The sequence below is a fragment of the Anser cygnoides genome, chromosome 20 (assembly GCF_040182565.1).
Source record: "Anser cygnoides isolate HZ-2024a breed goose chromosome 20, Taihu_goose_T2T_genome, whole genome shotgun sequence".
NCBI classification, from domain to species: Eukaryota; Metazoa; Chordata; class Aves; order Anseriformes; family Anatidae; genus Anser; species Anser cygnoides.
This window is the reverse complement of record NC_089892.1, coordinates 5,146,584-5,169,480: the sequence shown is the minus strand read 5'-3', so window position 1 is coordinate 5,169,480 and position 22,897 is coordinate 5,146,584. Positions and strand designations below refer to the sequence as shown.

General features: G+C 56.1%; 2 long non-coding RNA genes across 3 annotated transcripts; both read right to left on the bottom strand.

The window, feature by feature from the left end:
• Nucleotides 1-1,437: 1,437 nt before the first annotated feature.
• LOC106044088 (uncharacterized) lies at nucleotides 1,438-6,722 on the bottom strand. 2 transcript variants are annotated; one of them, XR_010826082.1, is made up of 5 exons: nucleotides 5,635-6,722; nucleotides 4,409-4,533; nucleotides 3,445-3,679; nucleotides 2,611-2,852; nucleotides 1,438-2,469 (listed from the first exon to the last, which is right to left on the bottom strand). It is a non-coding gene; the product is annotated as an uncharacterized lncRNA (long non-coding RNA). The 2 variants fall into 2 exon arrangements; XR_001212110.3 differs by having other exon boundaries at nucleotides 3,445-4,533.
• A 477-nt stretch (nucleotides 6,723-7,199) lies between these two features.
• Nucleotides 7,200-12,686, bottom strand: LOC106044067 (uncharacterized). Its single transcript, XR_001212108.3, has 4 exons — nucleotides 12,396-12,686; nucleotides 12,104-12,238; nucleotides 10,243-10,368; nucleotides 7,200-8,788 (listed from the first exon to the last, which is right to left on the bottom strand). It is a non-coding gene; the product is annotated as an uncharacterized lncRNA (long non-coding RNA).
• Between the last annotated feature and the right edge of the window lie 10,211 nt (nucleotides 12,687-22,897).

Genomic DNA, 22,897 nt, shown 5'->3' with positions numbered 1-22,897 from the left:
GGAAAGAGGATGATGGCACCTGGTTGCCTTCAAGAGAATGCAACACTGAGGTGTCCTGCAAAGGATCAGTTTTGCAGGTGCCAATGCCACGTCAGGCAGAAGAGAAGAAGGTGCCAGGCCTTGGTACCAGCGTGGATGCCTGCTTTGCTCCCAGATGAGTGCAGTACTGATGTCCTCCCAGTAGCAGGAGGCATGCAAGGGGGGGCTAGCATCCTCGGTCTCCTTCCCATGACTTTTCTTTGCTGAGAGAAACTACCCGGCAGCAGAAGTGCCAGCAGCACTCGGGAGGGCAGTTGGCCTCAGAGCCCAAAACTCTCCGAGCCATTCTGCTTCTGCCCTGGCCCGCAGGCAGACTGCACCACGCAGGGTCACTCGAGGCCCTGAACTTTACAGCTGACCCACTGAGCAGGGCAAGTTGAGCAAGAGGTGCCAACACCATTGCTGCAGTTAGAGAAGAGCACTCCTGCCCTCTAGTGCCATTCCCTTCTCCCGAGCTGCTTCCTCCCACCCCAATCCCTCACCTGGTCTGCTCCTCTCCACTTGCGGGGTTAGGGTTGGGGCGATGCGGGGTCTGTCCCTGCAGAAATGCCAGGAGATAGCAGCCAGTCACCCCCAAACCCTGCTGTGTGGGCTTCAGGAGCTGGAATAACTGGGACGGTGCAGAGAAATGCAATTCAGCCAACAGCCATCTTGCACGATGGCTTCTGGACCAGCGCTGGCCTTGATAATAATTTGGGTGAGACACGAGCAGCTCCCTGTAAAGGCCTTATTCAATAAACACGATGAACCCCAAGTGACAGATACACCACGGTGACCCGATATTGCTCCTGCCATGCAAATGCATTCCTCGAGGTGGGCAGCGATGCTACTGGAAAGAGGTGAAGACATTTTAGTGGAAGGAAACTAAAGCACAAGGACAAGATTCTCAGTGCCTGTTAACACAACTCCTCTGAGGTCTGCAGTGGCAGAGAATAAACAGTGGGGAGATGGGGAGGAGAGGAATTGCTCAGGGAAGAAGAGGCAGATGGGATGGGTAAGAGGCTTGGAGGAGCAATGCAGAAGGAGCTGGATCCAGGAGCCAAGGCCAAGAAGCATGCAAGGACAGAGCAAGGACAGAGCATCTGTATCAGCCCCTGGAAAGGCGCACGCGTGGTGTGGGCTGCACCAAACTTGACACGAGCAAAAAGACCTTGATTTAGAGTGCGCCCCCGGTTTCACCCTCAGCATTCTGCAGGTTTTTTCGGTGCAATGGCTGCCTACCTGGCCGGTGGTCCTAGCTGCAGGATGACCCCAGAGCCTGATGCACGGGAGCGAGACGTGAGCTGCTGCGTGGAAAGCTGGTGGCAAGGGCTGGGCGAGGAGTGGGATCCCCAGCTGGGAACGTGTGGGTCTCATCCTGCACCCGCACCTGCAGCCGCTGGGACCTTTCCCTGGCCCAGGCAAATGTGCCCCATCCTGCCCCATCACTGCCAGGACTTGCTTTTCCTGCTGGCTTTTTCCTTTGGAAAAAAACCTGCCCGTTTGGGTGCGGGCTCTAGAGGGCGGCAGATGCCGGCGGATGGGCAGCGCAGCCCCTGGGAGCACAAAGCGGGGGGCCGGGGGGGGTGGGCTCGTCCCTGCCTGGGGGCACAGCCCAGCCTCAGCCAGCAGGGTCCCTTCCCTGCTGCATCACAGACTGTGTTTTTTTTCCCCAAAAAAATCTCCCAAAGGAATGAGCCGCCAGAACCGCAGGGGAAGGCTGAGAAAAACTCTATGCCCTGGGATTATTAAAAAGAAAAACTGAAAAAGAGAGAGATTAACAACTTCTCTCAGCCCTCTTGTACATTTAAAGTAATTAGGAAGGTGAGGGGGGAAAGGGAAAGGCTATAAAGGTTCTTTGGGTTAACCTTATCCCTCTGCTGGGGATTATACTTCCCGGTGGAAATAAGTGTGTGAATCACCACGGAACACAGGTAAATTGGGTAAGAGAGAAGGGAGAGCCCAACACGCTGCCTGATCCTGCAGGGTGCTGCTGCCAGCACCAGCTCCGTGGTCGATGTCTGACTGCCCTTTCACCTCGCCACGTGCAGAGGGTCTCACCGAGAGCTTGTCCTCTCGGGGGTTATTGAGGCGGTGGCAGGTAATTCAATGAAGCCGTTTGCTGTGCAAGGCAGGATCCTGGCTGCTGGCTTTGCCGAGCGGGTGGCCTGTCCTCCCCGCTGTCCCTGGAGAGCAGCAGCTCCGAGCAGGGCCAATGGAGCCGGTCTTCAGTCCTGGGTTGTGGCCTGGCCTGGGAGCCTCTGCTGCTGAGGATGGGGAAGGTGGAAAGAGCCCTCCCGGCTTTCAGTCCGTCCTGGGCAGCTGTTTTCAGTTGCAAACTCTGAGTGTAACTTCTCAGAGACACACATGGTCCCCAGCCCGTCCCCACAGCACGGCTTGCCGTCAGCTGGTGCAACTCCGCATCACAGAGGCCATGGACAGGCACTGTAGCTATAAAATTAAAAGGAAAAAAAATAAACAAGAAACAAAAACGTGCAGAATTTTCTCTGCCCACCAACTGCTGCTGTTCCCACAGGGTTGGGGTGGCAGCACTGCCCTGTCTTGCAGTCTTTGGGTCTGGGGGGAATTTACCTTAGGCCCTGCCTGGCAGGGCTGAGTTTTTCCTTCTGAAGCATCGTTACGGAGCACTGCTGGAGACGGGACACAAGGAAGCTGGACACGACTCCATGACAGACCCTTTCAACCAGGATCTGGTTTGGAGAGGCGATGGGTCCGACGGACAACGCTGGTGCTGCTGCGCACAGAGATGGGGCGCTCCACATCCAGCTCTGCTCCGTCGCGGTGTGGTTCGTGTCCGCCTCGTGAAGGAGCTCCTGGAGGCGGAGACGAGCGGCTGGGTGGCCTGGGGGACTCAGGGGGCTCAGCAGCTCTCCGGGGAGCACATGGAGGGGTCCGATTCAGGGCCTCAGATATAAACACAGCCCTCAGCCCCATGACCATTCCATACAAGCGCTCTCTAAACCCTGGCTTTTCTGCCGGGCCATTTCCCTCGGACAAGTGACCCCAGCTGCCTCCCGCTACAGAAGCTGAAGGTGACCCAAGTCACTCCCTGCAGGGGAAAGGGTGAAACCAAAACGAATCAAAAAAGGAAATCAAAATCAATATTCCAAAGTCAAATAATAAAAATCGCGTTATGGAAGCAGAGGTCACCCAGAGAAAAAACGTAATCGGAGGTGACAGCCCGGCTTCTGACTCCCTCTCCCTGCCAGCCCCTGGTGGGCAGACCTTGTTCCCAAGCCCAGGTGTCCCCTGCCTGGGTGGCAGCAGCACCGCGAGGTTCCTGCACCGACAGCAGACACACGGACCTGAGGGATGGGGGAGAGGGACCGGGGGAGATGCAGAGGGTCGTGGTGTGAGGTAACGGAGGTCTTGCAGGGCAGAACCAAGCTGTGTCAGCAAACCCACCTGGGATTGAATAGAAAGGGATGTGGCAGGTGAGGAGGAGATGTGCTGAGCCCTGAAGGCAGCGCGGGAGGAAGGCTCGGGGCTCAGGAAATGCAGCTATCTGGGGTGAGAGGCACCAGGGTGAGCAGAGGAGCCAGGAACCACGCTTGCTTCTGAAGGAGCATCACTGGAAGTGTAGGCAGCCTCGCTGTACCTCAGTTTCCCCATTTGCAAAAGGGCTCTGTCACCTCTACAACTACAAGAGAAAGGCACAGACTCCTCCGGAGCATGGTTATGAGAAAGCAGCCACTGGGTGGCCAGCACCGAGCTTATCCAACGAGCCTCCCCCAGCCCCTCTGAGGTCCTCACGGCAGTGCGCAGGGTGGCGAGCTGAAACGTCTCGAGCCAGTCTTGATTTTGGTTGTCCTGTCCCCAAAGCAGGGACTGGCCAGCCCCCGCGCTGGTGCAGTGACACCACAAATCCACAAATCCCAGCTTGCATACATTTCAGACAGCATTGTAAATGTGGGGCACGTAGCCCTGATAATGATGCGAACTTCAAACCATTATTTCTCAGCCCAGAGCACTTCTCTTTGTCGTCAAGCCAGCACCAAGGGTCTGTTTAGTGTCATTTTTCCTCCTCCTTTTCATTTTTTTTTAAACTTGACCTCTGATTCTGTCTGAGAATTTATGTTGGATTCTTCTTCTTATTACTGTTTTTTTTTTTTTTTTTGCATGAATTTAGAAGCAGAGAAAGAAACTTTCTGTTAAGTCCACTTAACGACAAAGCTTTCTTTAGCAGATGGATGGTGGACAAGCAAAAACAATGCTCTGGCTGGATGCAGCACTTGCAACACTGCACTGGCTGCTTTCTGTCCCCTGCAGCTGGCCTGGGGGTGACTCGCAGCTCCACGAGGTGCTGCTTTCCTTGCCCAAGGTGTGCCAAGGAGCCCTGCTGCAGGAACTGGAGCATCTCAGCACCCACCTCTCCAGTTGTGTTACCATCTTTGTTCTCTTCTTTTTCTTCTTCTGGTCCTCAGTGCTTCAGCCTGCATGGGGAGATGGGACCAGACGTAGCACTTTGGGTGGACGAGACTCAGCTCCTTGCAGCTGGGACAGGAGGCAAACAAACTTCTCAGCAGCCCCTCCAGCAGGCTGGAAAGGCAGCACAAGCCAAACCCCACCCTAAAGGAGTCCCAGGAGGTAAATCAGGGCGTCACAGACCAGACACCTCCCTGTAACAACAAAATTAACTGATTTAACTAACAAAGCATCCAGGAGAGAGTGATGAGCAGGGACACCCCACAAGCACGACAAACAGGCAGGTGGCACGATCTGCAAGGGCCCCAGATGAACTGGGTATGAATTTGGCCACCTCCTGGCCAAGCTGGTGCCTGTGTGCTGCCTGCCACCCCCTGCCCAGGGGACCCTGCCTCAGCACCCACGCCAGCCAAAACCCAGCCCACTGTGACTGCGGATATCACCTAACTCCAACACAAACACCCAGGGAATAAAACCGAGCTCCTGCTGCTCATGGATGGGGTCTAAGTGAGCAGCAAGCTCGCAGGTATGAGTTTGGGATTGCTGCCGACAGGTTCAGGGACATAACACAACAAGCAGAAGCTGCCCCTTCCCCAAAGCCAGCGGGATTTGGCAGCGAGGGAGAGGCAGCAAAGCTGAAAATGCCGCCGTGACTCTGTAAACTTCACCTTCAGCAGGAGTCAGCTCTCATCACCCTGCCTCAGCAAAGCTACAGCAGGAATGGAAAAGATCCAAAGGAGCGCAACAAATAGTATCAATAATCCATGAGAAGAGATTAAAAAGATTTAGGACTATTTAGTTTAAGAGGGGATGGGATGGAGGTGACGATAAGGAGGGCATGGCAGAGGCATACAAAGCAACGGCTGGCGTGGAGAGGAGCGCAGATGTGCCCTTGTAGCACCAAGGCAAGAGATGTCAATGCGGTGAGAGGAAAACACCTTTCAAACTGAGAACAGGGAACCCCAACAGGCAGAGCCGCAGGACTCGTGGCCACGAGGACACACGGCTTCAGGAGGACCTGCACCGCTGGGACGTAAATCAGAGCAACACCGGCACCCGCTGCGGTTACGCTGAGTGGGTACAGGCTGTCCTGCCCAGGAGCTTGTACTTTTGCTGGGGTTTCTGGGGTGGGCTCTGCTGGAGATGGGACATCAAGGCAGGGAAACAAACCTCCAGGGGAAATTCCTGCAGCTCCCAGCCGGAGGGTCGGGATGTCGGGGCTGGATTTCAGCACCTGCCTGGAACAGATCCCTCGGCGTCCTTGAGGGACTCGGCCGTGAGATGAGAGAAAGGCACCTGAGGACCCATAAAAAAGGCAAGAGTGAATAAAAATAGTTGGCACCAGCATCGTGCCCTTCAGCTCTGGCCCTCACTGCGAGTGCCCGTGGCTGTCTCCATGTGTGCCCTGAGAAACTGAGGCATGGTGAAGGGCGCTGCCTTCCTGGCGGCGAGCTCTGGAGAGAGGAGCCCGAGTAAAAAGGGAGCCAGGCCACAAATTCAGGGTGAGGCGGCTCAGGGATGCTGGCATGGGGACAGTGGAACAGGTGGGAGGAGGGACACAGTTTTTTTGGAGGGTTTTGCTGTAAGAGGCTGAAGAAAAGGCTTATACAGGAGCCTGTCAGGAGGCCAGTGACATTTATAAAGTATTAATCCCTGCAGTGTGGCGCTCGCCAGCATGCTCGATAGCTGCTGCTTGCTGGCTCCTGTGGTCTCTTGCCTCTCTGCCACTCAGCAGTGGTCCTAACACACTTTGGGGACTTGCTGGGTATTTTTTCCCCTAGTCTCTTTTCCTAGAAGGAATTCATCCCCTATCCCACGGCCAGCCTCTCCTGCGGGCTTGCTTTGATCCTCTGCTCCCCTGCTCCAGGGGCCCCAAATTCTCCCCAGACACAATCCCGAGTGCCATCTCCATCAGCTCAGCCCTTTTACATCTTTAAATGAGGCTTAAAAGACTCTTTATGGGGCTGAGGGAGGAGGGAGCAACAACCCCCCTGCCTCCGTACTGCTGGCACCCTGTCCCCGTCCCCGTCAGCCCCAGCCTGCAGGCTGGGAGCATCACTGGGCAGAGCTGTGCCGGGAGGACTTCTGCAGCTCGTCCGCCCTCGGGGGAGAGAAAACGAGCAACTGTAGCTTTAAAACAAAGATTAGATGCATTTTTTTCCCTCTCTCCCTCCCTTTCTCTCTCCTTTTTTTTAAAGGGAACTTGTCAAGGTTTCCATCAATAATAGATAATGGTGCATCACTCTGGCAGGTTACACCCTCCGGCTGTTTTGATATTTTCCAGAGAATTTGTCAGCAATCTCACTGCAAAGGAGGGCTGGGGGAGGGGGCGGAGGGGGGGGGGAGAGGCCTCATTAATTTTTTGTCATTTGCATTCCCGCTGTTAAATAATGCATTGATTGCTCTTTCTCTCTCCATCTTTTAATTCTCTCCCTTCCATGGCATCTCGCAGCCGCTGGCCCTGCTCCGTGACGGATGAGTTGTCAGAGGCAGCAGACAGCTCGTGCTGCCCGCTGTGGGGCCGGGAGGGCTCAATGTGACCCCGGCATCGCCGCACGAGTGACAGCTCCGGGGCTGGTGGCACCGGGTCCTCACGTGGGGACGGGGTGGCCGCGGGACACCCAGGAACGCCTGGCAGGGAGAGGGGTTTCTGCCAAACGTCAGCCAGGAACGGCGCTGGGACGGGCTCCCACCACCCAGAAGGTGCAGCCCACCTGAAAGGTAGCTGGCTGGGTGCTGAGCTCTCCCTTGGGCCGTTTGCTTGGGTGCTGAGCTCTCCCTGGAACCATTTTCTAAGAAGTCCTAGTCCGTGATGTAAAGATTCACCTCCTGAAGTTCAGGGTGCCAAAGCCAGCAGGGCGCTGGCCCCAGCGCACTTGGGTCACAGAACCATCCAGGTTGGGAAAGACCTGCAGGATCACCAAGTGCCACCACTAAGCCATGTCCCTTAGTGCCACGTCCACACCGTTCTTACATACCTTCAGGGATGGGGGCTCCACCAGCTGCCCTGGGCAGCCCGTTCCAATGTTTGACCGCCCTCTCCACAAAGAATTTCTTCCAAATATTTAATCTGAACGTCCCCCAGTGCCATAGAGAATGATTGAATCATCCAGGTTAGGAAAAGACCTTCAGGAGGTGTCACAAAAAAAGTAGGAACCACCCACCCCCAGCAGAGCCTGCTGTGAGGCCGAGCACCGGAGCCGACAGCCCTGTCCCTTCTTGCTGCCCCACCGCTGAGTGGGGACGGCCCCATGGGGCGGCCAGCCCAGGCAGCTCCGGCATCCAAAGGGCAGGGAAAATGGGGGCGTTAAGGGGATTTTTCCCCCTTCTAGGTTGAGTAGGAATCTGCTTCCCAGTCCCAAGGTCTCGGGGAGCCAGGTCCAGGTCTGGGTCCCAGCTCTGCTGAACGGGCAGCTGAGCTAAACAAGAATTTGCACATGATTAGGGCTGTGCTCAGCTTAATGCGGCTGGCTTCCTTTTTAATTAATAAATACTTAATTACATATTTAATATTTTAATATTTCCTTTTAAAATGCCTGATTTAATGGAGTTACTGCCAGCTATTTGTTTTGTGTGACTTTTATGTTTATCTTCCTCTTTCATTTCTCGTTTCCCCCTCCACCCACCGCTCTAATCCCCGAAGCTCCTGGTTGATCTTTGCAACTGGAAACGAGCAGTCAGGCTTGCAGCCGAAATTGAATCTGGCCCTTGGCGCTGACGTCCATCAGCCAAAGGTGCTAATGGGAGTTATTAGTGCTTGGGTTCTTCACCGCAACTATACCAGCCCCTGGGGACCGCGCGAGGACGGAGCGGAGCAGCCCGCGGAGGGGAGGTGGCGGAGGAGCGGGTCCAGGGCTGCCGTCAAGGTCACCCTGAAGGTGGGAGAGCCGTGAAGCTGGGCTCGCCTTCCACCCAAACCTCACCTACACCTTGTCTGGGCAGTGCAGGGACATCCAGTGGCATGCGTGCCCAGGGGATGCTGGAGAAGAGCCCCAGCAGCGAGGACAAAGGGGATGGATGTGTCCTCCTGCAGCGGTGCCAGCTCCACACCTCTGCTAAGCCCCTGGCTCCTTGCACGCGGGCAGGTGGATGCATCGAGAAGGATGCCAGACAAAAGCAGCCACAATTTCCTCCCCCCCAACATCCCCAGCTGCCCCCCCAGCCCTCAGAGCATCCTGCAGCATCCTGCAGCGCTCAGGGCACCCAGCTGGACCCCACACACCGCAGCCTGCGCCTCGCCTGGGGTGGGATCCCTGCCCCAGCCACTCCAGAGGTGCTTGTGGTGGGGACAGCGGGTGTCTTCGCAGAAACCTCCAGGAGCAGCCTGTTAGGATAATAAAACAAGTAAACAGAAGAGTTATAGCCGAGGCACTTGGGGCACCGTAAAACAGGCTAAAAGCAAATACAGCATCGTTAATCCATCATAAAATAACAGCCTCTTACGATCCTGAATGCATCAAAATGAATGGGAGACCAGCAGGGTCACCATGTAAATAGGGAATGCTGACTGCGAAGCAGGGCTGTGGGAGGCGGGGTGGCAACAAACCCACACCTGCAAGGCAGGTGAGAAGCAGGAAAGGACCCCGGGAACGCCAGGCTGAGGGGGCTTCATGGACACCTCTCCCTGTGCACGGAGGTGGCTCTAAACCAGTACCACCAGTTCAGGCCAGTGAGAGAGGCGTGACGCAAACATTGTCCTGTCGCCTTGGGGCCAGAGATGTCTTGGGGTCTCTGAGACCCCTCTGCAGTGCTGGGGGGGGGGGGGGGGGGGGAAACGCTGGGTCCCAAATCCCCGCAATTACAGCGGGGCTCTGCGTGCTCTGCCGGTGACACTGGAGGTGGCACGGCAGCGAGTTGGGAAGGACGACAAAACACATGGGGATGGCGCCCAAAAGGGGCTCCCGAGCGTGCCACGCTCCCCGCTAATGAGGTTGGTGCATGCGAGAGGGCGAGAGCAGAAAACCCGCGGCGCACTCATCAAGCCCCGTGCCCTCGCTGACTGGAGGCGCCAGAGCTAATGAAGTCACCAGAGAGTTGGGATTCCTTCGGCAGGTTTGACATTGCTCCGTGTAGCCCTTATTTTAATTCCGTCTGAGGAAACAACAATACAAACACAAAAGCAGCGCGCTGGTGCAAGATGCCCCGGCGGCAGCTGATTTCCCCACTCTGCCCAGTGGCTACAGCACTGGGAGGGTCAGGAAATGGGGGTGAAATGGGGTCTGGACGCTCGGTTCAGCTTCAGAGACAGCCGGTCCCAGCGCAACGCCGTGCCCAGGGCTGGCAGGGGAGGCAGAGCGAAGGCACGGAGGGGACAGGGACAGGCAGACGGACACTGTCACCTCTGAGCCCAAAGCACCCCACAAACCCCATGTGCAGGCTCCGTGCGGCTGGCAGAAAGCTGCCCTCAGAGAAAACAGCTAGGTGGTGACTTTGCAGGCTGATGGCTGTTTGTGAACCCAATGGCTTTACATATATGGGTCTATCAACATATACCCTAAACACATTCATATATTAATATAATTAGTAATTAAAACAATGTAAGTGCACCATATACTATACTAATGCGTACTACTTAAGTACTAATACACCAGTTAACGTCCCTAAATACATCCACACCGGTGTGTTTAGCCCCCCACAAACCCCATAAGCACAGAGATGTCTCTCCCCCAAAAGCTCCAGCACCAAGAGCCCTTCTGCTGTGTTTGGTGGCCTCGCCAACACCGCCGGGCACCCCTCGCTCGCTCTCGGGGCCACGGTGCTCGCACGACGTGTACTCACCTACAGGGAGCATCGGGGCCAGCCTATCTCGTGGCCACCTCTGCAGACAGCATGCCTCGGGGTCGCGTGGTGCTGCTTCTTAATTAGAGCCTCTTCGTTAAGTCTTACGTGCCCTTCTGTGGTCCCCTGTTTAATCCAGGGAGATTATTTTCTGGTCTGTTTAAAAAAAAAAAGCCAACCACCCCAAACCCTCCAGTCTTCCTCCAATTCTTTTTATGTCACCTCATTTAATTCCTTGCCAGCTTAACGACTCAGTAGTAATGAATAAGATGAAAATTAGGGCTTAATAAGTGTTAAGGAAAGACAGTTCTCACTGATGAAGGGAGCGCGCTGGTGGGAAAGCAGCACCTGGGGCGAGCACAGAGATAAGGCAGACCTCATCCCGTAGCCAGGTGATGGCAGCTCCAGGCTGGAACCAGAGCAGTGGCAGGGCACAGCCGGGACTGGGGACACCCCGGACCCAGGGGAAGGGTGCTGGGGGGAGCAGGATGCAATGGACATGGGCAGGGGCCAATATTGGTGCCCAGGTGTCCCCAAATCCTTGGGTGCACCCGCTGCCACAGACCATGGCTGAGATGGGATGGTGCCATCCACGGCAGGGCGATGCCACAAAGCCCCACAGCTTCCCCTGGGGTGTCACCCGCCAGGTTTGGGGACGTCACAGCCGTAAATCCAGCATGATTTTGGGACCAAAAGCATTACAACATCGCAGCACAAGGCACTGGCCTGCTGTCAGCCTTCCTGCTGGACCAAATTTCTGCCTCCGTGCTGGCTTTGCACCAGGAATCAGCATCCTGCCGCAGGTGGCACCAAGCTGGTGGGGCTGGAGGCCACCCCCACCGGCTCCTTGGTCAGCGGGGCCGGGGGCGAGGACAGCAGGACCCGTAATCACATCAGCCCTGGCCTCTGCTGCTAATGACAGGACAGCGGGGCACTCACATCGCATTAGCTGAACCTGGATGTGCGCTGCAATTAACAACGATATTGGGGCTGACAGATAGATGGGGAAGACGCTTAGAAATAACTGACCTGCCAGGAACAGCATCCACCGCCTCGTGCCCACACGCATCCAACCCTTCGCTGCCTCTGGTACCTCCCCACGGCCATCAGCGAGGCACAGCCGTGCCACGGGAGATGCTGACGGCTCCCTAACGGGGCTGGTGCCACCTCCAGCCTGTTTCCACCTACGACATTCAAGCGAGCAGCCCCTCCATCCCCTCGCCTGCACAGCCCGGACCCTGGCACCCCCCATGCCCACCCCTGCTCCCACGTTGTCCTCCCACAGATGGGTCCAGGGAGCTTGGAGCAAGAATACTTCTTGTGAAAGGGCCAGCCTGGTGCTCCCCCATCACCCAGTCTTGCCCAAGCACAGGGGAGGCTTCGTGCAGCACATGGGGATGAGGGGATTTTGTGGTGCAAGGACTTGAGGCTGCTCAAGGGTTTTCCCCATGCAGGGGTGAGCCGAGCTGCCGAAATCCTCACCCGAGGGTGATGGAGGTGGAAAAAAAAACCTCACGTAGGTGCAAGAGGAGAGTGGGTGAGAAGCTGAAAGAGAGACGGGCAAACCACCTCAAGCTCAGGACATTCCCAGAGCCAAAAATAGTCGACACTAAAAAAACAATCATAGGGCTGAGATAGAAAATATTAGAGGGGATCAAAGCCCCTGCCCTTTTCCCAGTGTTTCTTGTGCATCTGCTTAGAGCTGCTACAGAAGATGGAAGAAGAAAAAAAAAAACACAAAAAGTCACCGTTTTGTGGCAGGCACCCGCACCCTGCCCTGGTGGGGAGGAGCATGGGAAGCCCTGGATGGAGGAGCAGCAGGAGCAGGCACCGCACCGTGCCATGCCATACTGCGCCGTACCGTGCCACGCAGTGCCATACTGTGCCATGCCGTGCCGTGCCGAGCTGAGCTGCACTGTGCTGACGGGCGCCTGCCGCTGCGCTGGGCTGGGTGACGAGGGGGTGGGTGCATCTATTTCAAGGGGAGTGCGTCGTGCTGGAAAAATAAGTTATTTAGATGGGGAAATTTATTCCTGCTGGCACTGTGTACTATAGATCCATAAATAATCAGCCCTTAAAAGCAATTGCCTCAACTAAATCAGAGAGGCATGTAAACATCCCGGAGCTGCATGACTAACGGGGGGAACTCGTACCGTAGGAGAGCTTCGCTGCCGCCTCCACGTCTGCGCCGCGGAGCCTCTCCCGTCGCTGCCGACGCAGTGGCGCAGGCGGCCGTGGTGTGAAAGCTCCCAAAAGGAGCTGCCAAAGGTGCCCGTGGCTCTGCTGGTGCGGGATGAGCCACGTCCCAGTGACCCCGGTGGCGACGTGACCATGGCAGAGGACTTGGGATGTCTCCTGCCAGGGAGGCGCTGGGGAGAGGAGTGGGAGCAGATGCGAGGATGCCCACAGGCACACAAATAGCACCAGCCCCACAGGACCATGCTAACGGCATGAAACTGAGCAGGGGGAGTGGAGGGGATGGAGATGCTGATGGGGTCTGGGGGTGCAGCATCCCCATCCCCTCCACCTGGCCCATCTGCACCAAACCCCTGCTGCCAACGAGCTTTGACTCAATACCAAGCCAGAGAGCAGCACTTGGATTCAAAAGGATGATCCAATCACAAAAAAAAAAAAATTAAATTTCTTTAATTATTATTTTTTTAATTATAAACCCTAATAAGTCTGGCCCCACCATCACAGGCCAGTTCAGAGATTCCCTCACTGTAAAACGGGATGCTGCTCCCACACAGCCTGAAACCAGGGACACCGACAGTGGGGATTGATCACCTGCTTAAGGGGGCATTGATTGCCCCCGCCTCATTAACATATCGTTAGTGTCAAACCCTTGGCTGGCCCCGCTCAAGCGGGCCATGACCTGGATGGATTGAAAAGCTCCGTGCGTCGGGGAGGGATGGGAAATCAGTAACCAGGAGCCCCGATCGATCGCGTCCCCTCCTCAACCCGCCACGGCTCTCACCGGGAGCAGTCCCCAATCGGAGCATCCCCCAGGGGACCAGGGCCCGCGGGGAGGGTTTCTCTGGGAGCTGCCGCCCCCTTTACCATCGCCTCGCGGGTTGTTTTTAGTGCAGTGAGTCAGTAGCCCCATATAGGATTTCCATCTGCGCTGCGCGAGGCCTCGCCAGACTGTGTTTCGGGCCTCCGTCCAACTGAAGCTGATGAACTAGTTGGGTTTGGTTCGTTGGGTTTTGTTGCCTTTTTTTTTCCCCTCCATAACTTTTGCACACAAAAGAAGAGGGAGAGGAGCCAGGGCTCCTCCTGGGCCCCTTCCAGCCTGACACATCTCATGCCCCACCTCGTGAACGATTTACCTGGGGGGTACAAGCGGCGTGCAGCCATGACCTGGTCCCTGCTGGTCCCAAACTGGTGGTGGGTCACATCCTGGGGCTGGAGCCCCCGGCTCCTGGTTCTGCAGGAAAACCCAGGTTTGTCCTGAAGGTGGGAGCTGCAGGGTGGAGAAGGGCTCACAGAAAGGATGGGAGCTTGACCAGAGCCAAGGGTGAACCTTGGGGAGGGCTGGAAGGAACAGCTTCATCCAGCACCACGGGGCAGCTGCCGCCCAGCACCCCGGGTGATGTTTGTCCTGAGCCCTGCTCCCGGAGGCATCTCAGCCCCTCCGGGGGTTTCGGTGCCATCTCCGGGCTGTGCACGCAGGAGCCCCTCCGCATCCTCCGCGTTCAGGTGGAGAAGCGCTTCCCAGCTCCTGGCCCCCGGGGGCGGCAGCAGCATTAGAAATGTAATCAAACATGCAGCACAAGCCCTAATATTTGATTGCAAGCTAATGAAATCCTGGCATTGAGCAAGACCAGACCGGGCGTCTTTCCAAGGCCACGTAAAACGCTCGGGGCTGTTCACGAGCCAGCAGCGAGCCGGAGGCGCCCAGGCAGGACCAGAGCTCCAGAGAGGCCACAGCAACACGTGCAGGAGTGGGGCTGTGGGCAATGTCCCATCTCAGGAGGCCTTTGAGCATCCAGCATCGCTTCTCTCCTGCTTTTCTATACTAAAAGTCAGATGCGCGGTGAGAGCTACAAGGCGCTGGGGTGCTCGGGGACACAGCGGGCAGCAGGGGTGGCATCATACGAGGTGGGTGGCACCGAGACCTGCACCCATCTTGGGTGACCATTTGGGGAGCCCTGAGCTGGGGAGGACGTGGGGATGCCCCCTTCACCATCGCACTGCGGACGTCATTCACATTTATGATAGGTTTTCAAAGCAAAAAGTGCTAAGGGCAAAGAAATTGTGGTTTCCCAAACCACCAGCACAGATTCAGAAAAAAAAAAAAGTTAAAAAAAAGTTTCTTCCTTGCCTTCTTGCTGGTGTTTCCTCCACGCTGACGCTGCCCGTCCACTCTCGTTACAGTTAGTTTTCTGCACTGGGCAGGTTGGTGGGGGGCCTCCTTGGTGGCAGCCAACGCTCAGCCCTACGCTAGCACAGTCAGATACTCTAACACGGCAAATTAATTAGCAGCGATGTGTTAAGTACCCGGGAATCTCATAACTGTAATTGCAGCACGATGCTCCTGCGAGGAGCATTTGATCTCCCATCGATTAATGAAGCGGGTTTCCCCCTTTCACGGGATGTCTCGCTTCCCACTGGCTTTTCATGCCATCAGAGAGATGATGCCACCAGCAGGAGCTGGGGTGCGAGAGCTGTGGCATCCCACGGGAACACCCACAGCGCCTCTCGGCTCCTAGGGGTACCCCAGGAGATGTGTGGCAGACACTGTATGTCCCCAGTCCTTGGTGGACAACCTCCTGAATTGCACCACAGCCCCGCTCCCTCCCTCATGGTGGCTGGGGAGTCCCAAGGGGGCACCCCCTTGCCGTCCCGGTCACACAGCACTGGAGGAAGGATGCACAAAGCACCCACAGGACAGCGAGGGATGCTCTTCCTGCACCCCATCCCGGACCCAGGGCTCCCATGGGGTCAATGCCACCTGGGCCCCATCCCCACGGCACAGCTCCACGGGGAGCATCTTTGCCATTGACCTGCCCGCCGGGCGCCGTGCCCCAAGCAGATTTTTTGGAGCAGAACTTCACTGAGCTTGGCTGCATGGCTCCAGCCTCAGGAGAGGCGCCCACTGCCCTGCCTCCTGCCCACCGCCTGGCTGCGGAGAAATTGGGATGGGTAAGAGGGATTTGTCTGCATTGCAGCGACCCCACCAACCCCGACACTTTACAGGAACGATTACACATTATTTTATGAATAAATAATGCCTCGCCACAGACTTCCACCTGTTCTGAGCATCTCCGTGCGATCTCTGTGGCTTTCAGAAAGGGAGCGGGAAACAGGACTCTGTTTTACAGGCAGTGGAGATGTTTGAAGCCTCCTTCATTTCTCGTTTCAAGTGTTTATCCCGCTCTCCCCTCGCAGCTGTGCCTCCGCCGTGGCAGGCGGCTGCGGCTGAGCGCGGCGAACCCTTGAAGCAAAGCTTCCGCTGCCGCGGGCCCGCCGCCCGGTGCGGAGGAAGCACGAACATCATGAAGCCACCAAAGGGAGAAACAAAGCCCAGCTAAACCGAGCTGGCATCTGGATGCCGGGACTGATCGCTGCCTTTTAATTAGGGGCTGAACTGGCCGCCCACACAGGGCAGCAGCTGCAGGAGGGGTAAGAGCGGGGCAGGAGGGCAGCCGGAGCCAGGGGAACCCCAAGGGCTTCTGCCATGCTGCTGGAGGCAGAGGGGTGCTCGTGCACACAGCAAGGTGCAGTTAAAGTTTGTTGTCCCAGTACCTCCCTCTTCCTCTACGTAAAAGGCCGAGAATTAAATAGCAAGAATCGCTCTGCTGTCCCCTGCCACCCCCAGACCCCGGGCTTGTCCTCACCTCCTGGAAGGAGCCTCACCGGACGCTGCCAGACCCCTATGAAATGTTTCTTGTGCAAGGAGTGTCCCTAAATCCTCTCCGGAGCTGTGCGAGTGGGTGGCTCTTCACATTAATTGACCACCTAGCAAATGAAAGGCAAATGTTGTAAAACCTGCCCTGGACTTCTGAAAACCAAACCAAAACAAGAATCCCTCCATCCAGCTTCCTCAATGCATCCGCAATGGATGCGGGCGTCCTCTCCCCGCTCCCCAGCTGGAGCCCACTGGCCCCAGGGCACAGGGACCTGCAGGACGCAATGGGAATAGTCCCAAAGCCCCTGCTCCAGGTGGAGCGAGCAGAAGTCTTCATCCCATCTATGGATGGGATTGAAAAATAAGAAACCGTACAAGCCAGGTAAAGTGATGCAAAAAATCCCAGCACACCGTCATCCCCTGTTATGTGGAAATATTCCAATTAACATTTTGCACTGGTTTTGCTGTTCTGGCACACAAGAATTTTTGGAGTGACGGAGCCAGACTCAGCATGGGGAAGAAGCCACAAAACAGGGGGCAGGAGCCCCGGCTGGTGGCAGAGCTATTTTCAGAGGATGGGGACGCAGCTGCAGCCCCATCCCGGTGCTGAGCGAGGGGCAGATCTCCCTCTGCCTGCACATTGCCGAGACGAACCCATCCACTAACCAATGAAGAAACCAGAGCTATGACTCTGGGCTGACTTACAGCAGGACAGTTTTGCCATCAGTTTTCCCTTATGACGCCTTTCGAACCACATTTTCCTTCCTGGTGGGCTGTGGGCTCCCCGGGATCTCCTGGAGTTGCTGCGTGGGATTTCGGTGCAGTTTTACAGCACTTGGCTTCACAGGATGTTCAGCAGCCATGTTGGGCCAGGAGCTCTTCTTGCTACATCGTTTGCACCTTTGGATGCTTGATTTTAAGGAGCTGGTGAAGCCATGGGCCCCAGCTGTGAGATGACCTGCAAAACTCATGTCATTTAAAGCACCTGAACATCGTCACAGCAGTATTCAGTTACAGCAGGGGCAGTTTTTTTTGGGAACCCCATGGTTCCCATCCCTGTCCTGGTCCAGGACAGACAGACATCCCAGCAGGGCCTGAACCCAGCTCTTCTTCCACCACCCTCCCCTACCCCGAGCCCAAAAGCACAGCAAAAGTCCTCAGCCCCCACGGAGCCTCCCCAGGCTCTTTTACCAATGCCCCCAACCCATCACCTCTCCCACCCACCTCACCACGTAGACAGCTGCCCTGACACTTGTTTCCCAAAGCAGAAGCCCCGCTGTGCCCCTCGGGAGGTGCATCCCTTCGGGCAGGGGGGTTCCTGCACCCCGTGCCCAGCACCGTGCAGGCACCGGGGCTGGGGTGCTGCAGCACAGCCACGTGCGGGGGCCAGATGAACCGAACGGGCCCGGGGGAAAAAACAGGGAAGGTGACAAAGAGAAAGGAGATTAGAGATTATAAACGGCAACAGACAACAACAACAACAAAAATATACAGCTTTCTCCTCAAACTGTTCTTTTAGTCCCAACAGCGTCTGCTGTGCAGAGCTCGCGCTTCAAAATTCACAGCTGCTCAAGGAAAAAAAAAAAAAAAAAAAAAAAAGAAGGCTCATGAATTATGTATCCCCGCTCAGATCAATCCTTCAGCGCGCTGTCAGCGAGGAATCAAAGCCCGAGCGAGGCAGCGGCGCTCAGCCCCCCGCGTGCTGCCCCCCACGCGCCGGCCCCGGCCCCGCTCTGCCAGCGGCTGATGGACGCGCTCCCGCTCCCCGACTCCTTCCAAGATCCTGCGTGTTAATAATTGATGCCAAAAGCTTATTTTAAGGCAAGTCACCTTGTTCCCAGAGAGGTTCCTCTCCCTTTTCACCCCCCCCCCAGATCCAGCCTATGATGGCACTGACGTGTGGGGTGTGCTCGGCCCTGGCTGCGACCCGTCTCTGACAGGAGCCCTGCAGCCCCTCAGCCAGGCCCCGCACCCCCTGCCCTCTGCAAAGTGACAGGGGAGTTGGGAAGGAGCACTAAAGGAAAGAGAGGGCCCCTCTCCCACCTCTCGGTGGTGCTCTGCAGGCGTCTTTTGTGGAGCTGCAGATGCAGAGGAGAGCAGAGCACTGGGGGGGACCGGAACAATCCCCCTTTTGGCACCTGCCCCACAGAAATAATAGGGTCAGAGGTAGATTGGAGAGAGAGGAAACGCTAAAATGTCTTTTCTCCTCGCTTTTCGGAGAAGTCTGTCCCTGAAGAGCATGACGTGCTGCCGCTGCACACAGGGACCCTCCGGGCTTTGCCACAAATCGCAGCCAGGAGCCAGCACAGGGCCAGGCTCTTCCCCCAGCACACCCCCACTGCCGTCCTGGCAGGGGACACAGGGAGAGGCACCCGGTGACACCGGTGGGGGCCCAAAGAGCCTCAGCATGGCGAACCCAGAGCTGCCACCTGCGTCCTGCAGGGTCCCCAAACCAGCCTTATTTCACCTGGGGCCACCCCCCAGACCCTCCTGACACCGAGGCAGGCGCTGTCACCATGAGCCTCCACCACCTTCACGCCATGCCCGGCCTCAGAGAGCCTCCCTGCCTCCCGGGGTGGTCACAACCCTGCTCAGCACCCCGCTGCAGGGCGCTCCCTACACGGCCAGCCTGGAGCCTGCTTCGCGATGCCCCCACATCTCCACTTCCACAAAGGTGCTGGCGTCTCCCAGCGCCTTCCCCTGGCCGTACCCGCCCCGGTGAGGGGCGGCGGGTGCCGAGGCTCTGCCCCAGGTCTCTCCTTCAGAGGGCCCAGCGCCACGCTGAGCTCCCGCAGCCTGGGGCCAGGCCATTTATCACCGCACACAAACAGCTCGCTCGCTAAAGGCCACGCCGTGACACAACGCCGATCGGTGTATTTACATTCAATATGTCCCGCTAATCTGGCCTTCGGAAAGCGTCTGCTGAACATGTCCTTTCCTTCCCGGGTATCGCCTCTTTAATCAGCCTCTCATTACCGATCACAGATTGATTTCGTTTCCAGTAGCCAATAGGTTTTCCTTTTAATTTTTGGCATCACGTTTAATTAAAGCAAGGTGGGTCCGACCCCATCAAATCATATCAAAGCCTGCCTGAGCCCCAGGTGAGTGAAAACACCAGAATAAATTATTGATTCATCTTTGCTCAGATTAATCTATCACTGCCTCCCTGGGCAGCGCGAGGCCGGAGCTCCCAAGGCGTTTCTCTCGTGGCAGCCGTGCCGTGGGTGCCGGGGACAGCTCTGTGCCTTCAGCCGGGGGTGCTGGGCTGGAAACTGGCTCTGGAAGAGCCCCAAATCCCCTGAGTCCCTCACCCCTTTGTGCCAACAAGCCCCAGCCCAGCGGCTGCTCGCTGCACCCAGGGAGATGCTGCTAAACATGCAGAGCTCGTGAGCCTCTGGAGCAGGATGCAAGCTGCAGTGAGAAGTGAGATTTTATTTTTCTTTTACAAAAATCCCCATGACCAGCAAGTGGTGGCCACAATGGGGAGAGAAAAAGGGGCAGACAGACAGAGGTCCCTGCTGCCACACAAGCTGGCACCTCCGAGGTTTGCCCTGGGAAAGGACCGCGGGCTCAGGAGGGTTATTGTGGGCGAGGCGAGAGGCTGAGCACAGAAATGACCCTAAATGCTAAAAATCGTCAGGGCCTGAAAGCGACGAGAAGGGCCCCTGTGGCTTGGCCAGAGCCAGCACCGGCAGCACTGCAGCAGCCGGGCTGCGAAGAGCAAACACTGCTCTGGATTATGAATAAAGATCGAGCGCCCGTCTTCCTCCCGCTGCCACCGGCAGCGGCTGGCCCGCCGGAATACTAATGTCTGCTCGAAGCCGAGGCCACTTAGAAAGAGATCCAGGGCCAGGCTCTGGAAGAGGCGATGATGGATTTGCACCGTTCGGGGAAAACAGGTGGCTTTGCTGGATCCAGTAAACTTCTGTTCTTGGAATAAACTTTGGATGCTGCCAAAAGCTGAGCGGGGTGAAGGGCTGGGTGGAAGTAGATGGAGGCTGGGGAGGGATTGCCAGCAGCATCAGATCAGCCCGTGAGTCAGCAGCATTAGCTCTCACCTCAACAAGCAATCTGCAAATTGTGCAAATCTGCTTTTCACAGTTCACCTAACCCGCTAAATTGCCTCAGATTTACAGCTTGGGTGTTCACGCTCAAAAACGATTGAGTTAATGAAGAAGGGGGGGGGGGGGGGGAATTAAAACAAACACACAATAGTTTGGATTTCGAGACTGCTGCAGCAGCCCTGTGCGATGCCCAACCGAGCTCATTTGGTGATCCCACCCCAGAAACACCCGAGGCACTTCCCCACCACGGGGGGACCCGCAGGGAGCAGGCACCCCTCCTGCTTTCCCAGTTCTCCACCGGCCTGCTCCAGCTGCAGGGGCAGAACTGAAGCCCTCGCTGGGCAGCAGGAGGCTTTGATCAGCTAAAGATTTCTGATCCTGCCAGATTAAAATCCTCCCGTCATCAAACACAAAACTGACAACGGGATCACTCCGCGCGAGGGGAAGATGAAAGGTGCCGTGTTTCCCCTCCCTTCGCAAAGTAGCGAGATCAATACCAAGTTTCCTCTGGGATAAAAGGGCCGGCTCTTCTGCAGGGGAAATTGCCTGGGCAGGAGGAGAAGGCACCGGTGAAGAGAGCCACTCCAGGGCTTACCTTCAAAGTATTTTTAGCACCGAGCCTGGGAGAAAACACTGCAACCGAACAGTTCAAAGCAGGACACGCAGAGGACATCCATGTCTCGCTGAGCCACCTTTGTGCAAAGGTCCTCAAAAGCAGAGCAGCTCAGAAACAAGGGGGGAGCTAAGGAGGAGAGAGAAGGTTGCAGCGAGCTTGGCTTTTGCTGGCGTTGCTCTTCCTGAAAGCGCGTGAAGGAAGGATGGTGGCTTTAAAGTGTCCCCTGGGGTCTCACCCCTTGGCTTTTAGATCTTTAAAAGAAAATCTATCAGCTCTTCACACAGGGCTGTGTGCGAAGGCACCTGTGAGTCCCATGTGTGTGCAGTCTCCTTGTCCACAAACCCTTGGATGATGGGCTTGAGTCTTCAGCATTTCTTGGGGCTGTGCCACACGCGGCCCCTCAATGCCGTCCCTCCCCAGGCAGGGCACAAACGCCAGCGTTTTGCTGCTTTTAATGCCCACCTGAGCCCCAGCTGGAGGCAGGAGCTCTCCCACAAGCAGCCACCTTCTCCCACCGAATCTAGGAACGTCAATCCCATTACAATCCCCAATTCAAACAGCATTTGGTCTTTTTGGAGATAATGTCATCTTAATGCTCTAGAAGCAGCTACTATTAATCTCACGCCAAAGACGGACAGATCATTACAAATGGGGAGAGTGGGGGCATCTGTAGCACAGATTGATCAAGCACATTACCAAAAGGCAAAGTGATTTATGTCTACATTACACCGCATATTAGGATATTTCTTTAAGATGGTCCCTGAGCAAATACAAATAGACGCGACACACACAACAGCATTTTCGTTTGCACAACTAGTTAAAGAAATGGCATAAAGAGATTTAATGGGACATAATTCGGTCCTGGTGGGAGAAGCACACGTCGAGCAGCGGGCTGAACGGAAGGAGAGAGGAGAGCCCGGGACAGCCCCGCAGCTCCTCCAGCCTGTGCTGGGAGCCTGATACCCCCCCTGCCCTGGTGCTGTGCGTGGATCGAACCCCGACCCCTTCTCTTGAGGCCTGAACCCAATTCTTTTTTTTCTCCCCCAGCATCACCAGGCTTCACCCCTTGCTCTGGCACAGTGTGGCCTTGAGATGAGCCCCCCCCCTGCTTTCAGCACTGCTTGCCCAGCACCCCCAGCCCGCATGGATGCCCCTCGGAGCACGTCACCACCTTCCCCATGGGCCTGTGTCACACCAAAAGTCCTGGGCGCACACACACAGAGCCTCGGCCCTCCTGCACGTCCCGCCTTCACACAGAGGACGCGGATGACATCCTTGGAGGCGTTATTAAAAGCGACAGTGGGATCCAGGCTCTTTGCCCAGAGCCGTCTCTGACCTCGTACCGTTTCGGGGGTTCACAGATGCCTACCTCTATTTTATTCAGGCTGATAAAGCGTCTACTCTTGTCCAAGAGCATCACCTCACGAGGCTTAGCAGCTGCTGCGTTCCCTCCCAGGGATCGTTGCATTGCTGCACCCTGGGACCTGGCCAAGATCCATTGAAGCCGATGGAAAACTCCCATTGACATCAATCAATCCGAGATTAAAAAGGGTTTGTAAAACCTGTGAGACCTCAGGGATGAATGATAAAATATAACCATTCTCAAAATTTACATTTTAAAGAAATTCAATTTTCCATGGCCAATAAAACCCAGCGCTGTTATGAAATACACCTCCCCTGTCCTCTGCTCGCTGCAGGGCAGGGCCCTGCGTCAGGAAACCCTCCTCGTCCTACAAGCACCGAGCGCAGGGGGAGAGCTGCTGAAACCTAAGCACAAAGCTGGAGGACAGACGGGAGCACAGGTGCCAAAACCCACCTCTGAACAGACATCGGAGCAAGCCAGGGGACTTCACCTTCAGGAGCAATAGGAAAGGTTAGGAAATAAAGCCCAGTTTTTGCAGCTTCCTCAAAAGGAAGGCCAAAATGCCAGGCATCTAAATGTGTGGAGTTATTTCTTTTGAATAGGAATCTAAGGATGAACAGCTTTTACTTAAAGCTGGTAAAACAACAGAATGGAAAAGGCAATAAAACAGACCAGGATGTTATTCTTTGCTAACAGTCTTTCAAGGGAAGGCTTTGGTTGGCAGCACCAACTTAAAATGCAGCCTACAAATCAGCGTTGCT